The sequence below is a fragment of the Otolemur garnettii genome, unplaced genomic scaffold, assembly GCF_000181295.1.
Source record: "Otolemur garnettii isolate 467f Iridium unplaced genomic scaffold, OtoGar3 scaffold00175, whole genome shotgun sequence".
Classification (NCBI taxonomy): Eukaryota; Metazoa; Chordata; class Mammalia; order Primates; family Galagidae; genus Otolemur; species Otolemur garnettii.
This window is the reverse complement of record NW_003852570.1, coordinates 2,118,305-2,124,372: the sequence shown is the minus strand read 5'-3', so window position 1 is coordinate 2,124,372 and position 6,068 is coordinate 2,118,305. Positions and strand designations below refer to the sequence as shown.

The window sequence follows — 6,068 nt, the reverse complement described above, 5'->3', positions numbered from 1 at the left end:
CACTTGTTACTATACTACTGAGAGAAGATACCCGAGAAGGGTGGGGTCTGGGAGAACAGGTCTTCTCAGGGAGATCACAAGGATGCACCTGCAGGGTCCTCTCCATGGTGACTCAGCTCTTGGGAATTTGTGGACTTAACTTCCTGGAACCTGGAAATTTCCAAGTTCTGTGAAATCCTGTAGTTCTGTAGGGGCTGGACTAGCATCTCCCACTTGATTAAAACTGGCCAATGGGAAGGGTACCTGTGGGGTGGAACTTTTTGAGTGTCAATAAAAGGAGAAAGACCAAGCCAGTCGGGGAGCACGGCCATTTGGGAATCTTCTATGCTGTAAGCTCCCGGCTGATAAATAAAGCCCTTCCTCTTATAAATGTGGTGTTTGGGTGTTCTTTCCACTCCACTGGGCCTCATCTTCCTGCAACACTACTAACCCAGTATCTTCTTTCCACAGCTACCAACTCAGCTTTTAATGCGTGAAACTTTTTTTTTTCAGCAATAGCAAATTTTTATTAGACAAAGGATAATTAGGATTAGTTGTAACAACTGGCAAGCACAGTCGTGCCACAGAGGAGAGAAGGCATTCCTGGTGGTAGGAATGAGAACTTATGAAATCAAAGGGTTAGGGTCTTGGGTCTACTGCTTAACTGTGACTACCCAGAAAACTCCTCTCCTTGGCACTCAATAAACTGCTGGCATACTATAGATCTACAATAGCTAGTTCAGCTTGATAACAGTTTCTCTAGTTCTGGCCGAGCTTTGAACCATCCCTTGAAGTTCACTAGCTCCTTCACTAGTCAGATTGCCTTGGATTATTTCCAAGAAAATCTCTGAAAATGTAGCACTCGAACCACTGATCTGAACCACTCGATCATGGGTGGTAAGGACTGAGTCCAGGACCATTTTGTTGCCTTGGTCTGGCAGCTGCAACACCTCCATGGTTTTTGTAGGCAATGCATAGCTTTCCTCGACTTTAATGGTGAGTTGGTTGCAGAGGTTGTAAACAAATTGGGCATCACTCTCTGCCAGGGTAATGTCATATTGAGAGAGGATACCTGAATGCACTCCCTCACCTTGGACAAGGTTATTAGATCTTTGCTGTGGTTTTTGTCTGAGGAGAGTATTAGGGTGTGTGCTCCTTAGTCTGGGTGGAGCCATCCAAAAGGTTTCAGGCTGCTTTGTTCATGACCTGGCTGGGGCTCAGAGAGTTTGTACCTGGAGATGGGAGCCTGATATCTGAGCTTGCCTGAGCCTGAAAAATGGGGGTTCCCAGTCCAGCTCTGAGTGGGAAAATCCTATATAAATGTTACATCTCATAAAATGTCTCTCATTTGTAAAATGTAATATTTGGTTGTTTAAATTGTTGGGGAAACTGAGTCTTTGTCAAAGGATAAGATTCTTGCGTTTTAAACCTTCTAATTATCAGTTTGGCCAAGTGAATGGGTGAGTTCATAGTGAACTAAGATTCTGTTCTGTGGGAAGTGAGTTTTTGAGAGTAAAAGAAATTAGACAGAAAGGAGAATGGCATGGTATAAAGAAAGAATCTTGTGTGATAAATTTTGTCCTGAAACAGAATGATTGTGTAAGAAAGTGAAAGGCAGGGCAAAAGTCAAAGAAGGTTTAGAATATCTATAGATTGTCTGTGCAGGTTAAGTGAAGCTCATAAAAGAGAATTTGTGAAAGAATTTACATGTGATCCAGTTCACTATATATTTCCTTTAAAATCTTTTGGCATATAATCTTGGCTTTAGGCCTTTGATATTTGACAAACCTTTCAAAAGCAAAACTCTAAATTTGGTCTTTTTGAAATATTAAGACCACTGGAAGGCATAGAAAAACAAATTGAACTTATTCAATTTATTAAAAATGTATAGGGGGGCAGAGCCAAGATGGCAGACTGCAGCCAGCTTTTTACAGAAGCTCTCGTCCAGGAGGCTTAAAGGACAGAAGTTTAGCAAGGGAGCTGATGATTTGCAGCAGAGCCAAGAGAGAAGATTGAAGAGTGCACTTCAACCTTCCTGAGGCGAGCTGTGACCCCAAAAATACAATCAAAAGGTACAAAATCTACCACCAAGTGGATGGGAGTCCCCTCCCCCACAAGAAGGGCTGGCAGTTTACTCCATGCAAATAAGCAAGCAGAGTTCAAACATCCTGCCACTCTAGCCCACAGGAGAGACCCCCTAAAAACTGGACCTCCTACCCCTGCTGGCATGCCACGGCATCCTCCTGCCAGGCATAAAACTGTAAAACCATATAAAACTGTATATATTCCCCACCTGCAACATTGAACTCCGAGGATTCTCCCCACCCTCACCCCAAGGTCTGGAGGTTTGTTACTGCTGGAGTCCGGATTCTTGGGCAAATCCTTGAGAGAAGTAGAGGGAGAAAGGGCTGGTGCTGCTCTGTGCTGACAGTGGCACAGGAGTGAGGAGAAGAAAGTTGGCTCAGAGGAAGCCATACAGCAACAGTGGCATCCTCAGCTGCAAACTGACGCCATTGCAGATAGGCAAGCCCCGTCTCTCTGGACAACCAGAGGTTCTGGACAGCAGTCACAGGCAGAATGGACCTGGTAACTTTCGTAAGTAAAGAGACCATTAGCACCAGCCCTCAGGGGAGTATAGCTGAGACAAAGGCAGTGGGTAGGCAGAGGCTGGAATTGACACCTGAGTGTAAACTCTAATTGCTGCCCAGGGTTGAGTTCTTCATCAGCTCTAGCAGACTCTGACTTGCAGAGGAATCTAGCCAGGACAGAAGGCCAGAGGCTGGAATTGAGAGAACTTTCACAGCCTAATTTAAACACGCAAGGTCCCTCTGCCGGACTCAGATTTCTGGCTGATTTTGGCAGTCGTAAACCCCGGGAGCAGTTGCCTACTGGAGTGAATAGGGTCACAGACCTATTCTGTGGGGGATTAAGAGTGACTGGGTACAAGGTGGGGAAGGAGGCATTAACCTTCCCAGACTAACCCATCTGCTGGGTGGGCCCCTTTGCCCTCACGGAGCACTGGAGTAACTTATATCTGAACTGCCAGCATACCCCTCTTATCTAGCTGCCGGAGACTTTTGAACACTTCTACCTGAAACTGGTGCTGACTGGGACAACTGATTTGGACCCTTAAACCAGGCAGACCAGCCAGGGACTATTCAAAGGGGCACCCTGGGTGTGCGGCTGAGGGAAGGTTTGATTTTCTTTGCCCAATTGTTGTTTGTGGGTGTTGGGGTGACTTAATTGCTGGTATTTCTCCACAGCTGAGACTTCAACCAAGAGTAACTGAATCACTAGGGTAGGGCAGAGACCAGCTGAAAATAAGACAGAGCCACTTAGCTCCACCACACCAAGCAGGTCCCCAGTCTCTCAGGTCGTAACACCATACAGGTCCTTGACAAACCTCAAAGGGAAAAGCCAAAAGGGTAAAATAATCATGGGGCAGAATCAGGGAAAAAGCTCTGGTAATATTAATAACCAGAGTAGATCAAACCCCCCCCCCAAGAAAGGATGTGGCAGAAGAAACTGAAGATTCCTTAAATAAACAGATGGCTGAGATGTCAGAAATTGAATTCAGAATTTGGATTGCAAATAAGATTAATAGAACAGAGGCAAAGATAGAACTAGAAATTCAAGGAGCATTCCAAAAGTTAACTCAAGAATTCAACGAATTCAAAGACAAAACCACCAAAGATTTTTGAAACATTAAGGCAAGAGATTGCAGCCCTTAAACATCTGAAAAATACAGTAGAATCTCTTGGTAACAGAGTGCAAGAGGCAGAAGAAAGGATCGCAGACGTAGAAGACAAAGCTTCTGAATATGTCCAAATGTCCAAAGAGAATCAGAAATGGACAGCAAAAGGGGATCATTCTCTCTGAGAGTTCTGGAATAATTCAAAGAAAACTAATATTCGCCTTATAGGAATCCCTGAAGGCGATGAAGATGCTTCGCAAAACACAGAGGCTCTTCTTTATGAAATTATGAAAGAGGACTTTCCAGGTATGTCAAGAGATCCTGAAATCCAGATTGCAGACAACTTCAGAACCCCAGCATGACTCAACCCAAATAAGACATACCCCAGACACATCATAATTAACTTCACTAAAGTTAATATGAAAGAGAAAATCTTGAAAGCAGCGAGACGTAAGAAAACCATAATCTACAAGGGGAAGAATATTAGAATAACTGCAGATTTATCTGCAAAAACATCTAAAGAACATTTCATCCTAACAAAACTGAATACACATTTTTCTCATCAGTCCATGGAACATACTCCAAAATCAATCACATCTTAGGCCACAAATCTAACCTCAGCAAATTTAAAGGAATAGAAATTATTTCAGGCATCTTCTTGGACCATCATGGAATCAAACTTGAACTCAGCAACAATGGGAATATGCAGACTCATACAAAAACATGGAAGCTAAATAATCTTATGCTGAATTATAGATGGATCAGAGATGAGATCAAGAAAGAAATTACAAAAGTTTTAGAACAAAATGACAATGAAGATACGAGTTATCAGAACCACTGGGATACCACAAAGGCAGTCCTAAGAGGGAAATTTATAGCATTGCAAGCCTTCTTTAAGAGAATGTAAAGAGAGGAAGTTAACAACTTAATGGGATATCTCAAGCAGCTGGAAAAGGAAGAACATTCCAATCCCAAGTACAGCAGAAGAAAAGAAATAACCAAAATTAGAGCAGAATTAAATGAGATTGAAAACAAAAGGATTATAGAATAGATCAACAAATCAAAAAGTTGGTTTTTTTAAAAAATCAACAAAATCAATAAACCTTTGGCCAACCTAACCAAGAAAAAAGAATAAAGTCTCTAATCTCATCAATCTGAAATGGTAAAGATGAAATAACAACAGACCCTTTAGAAATTAAAAAATCCTTAATGAATATTACAAGAAATTGTATTCCCAGAAATATGACAACCTGAAGGAAATTGACCAATATTTGGAATCACGTCATCTCCCAAGACTTAGCCACAATGCAGTGGAAATTTTGAACAGACTTATATCAAGCTCTGAAATAGCATCAACTATACAAAATCTCCATAAAAAGAAAAGCCCAGGACAAGATGGCTTCACGTCAGAATTCTACCAAACCTTTAAAGAAGAACTAGTACCTATATTACTCAACCTTTTCCAAAACATAGAAAAAGACGGAATACTACCCAACACATTCTGTGAAGCTAACATCACCCTGATCCCCAAATCAGGAAAAGACCCAACACGAAAAGAAAATTATAGACCAATATCACTAATGAATATTGATGCAAAAAAATATTCAACAAAATCCTAATGAACAGAATCCAGCAACACATCAAACAAATTATACACCATGACCAAGTGCTTTTCATCCTAGGATCTCAAGGATGGTTCAACATATGTAAATCTATAAATGTAATTCATCACATAAACAAATTAAAAAACAAAGACCATATGATTCTTTCAATTGACGCAGAAAAAGCATTTGATAATATCCAGCATCCCTTCATAATCAGAACACTTAAGAAAATTGTATAGAAGGGACTTTTTTAAACTGATAGAGGCCATCTACAGCAAACCCATAGCCAATATTCTCCTGCATGGAGTTAAGTTGAAATCATTTCCACTCAGATCAGGAACAAGGCAAGGTTGCCCGTTGTCTCCATTGCTCTTTAACAATGTAATGGAAGTTTTAGCCATCACAATCAGGGAAGAAAAAGTGATTAAAGTTATCCATATAGGGTCAGAAGAGATTAAACTTTCATTCTTTGCAGATGATATGATTATATATCTGGAAGATAACAGGGATTCTAACACTAAACTCTTTGAAGTAATCAAGGAATACAGCAGCGTCTCAGGTTACAAAATCAACACTCATAAATCAGTAGCCTTTATATACACCAAAAGTAGCCAAGCTGAAAAAATAGTCAAAGACTCTATTCCATTCACAGTAGTGCCAAAGAAGATGAAAAATTTGGGAGTTTACCTAACAAAAGACGCAAAAGATCTCTATAAAGAGAACTATGAAACTCTAAGGAAAGAAATAGCTGAAAATGTTAACAAATGGAAAAACATACCATGCTCATGGCT

At 40.9% G+C, this 6,068-nt stretch overlaps 1 pseudogene; it reads right to left on the bottom strand.

Annotated features, from left to right (window-relative positions):
• Positions 1–718: 718 nt before the first annotated feature.
• LOC100958966 overlaps positions 719–6,068 on the bottom strand; it is a 12,215-nt pseudogene continuing 6,865 nt past the window's right edge.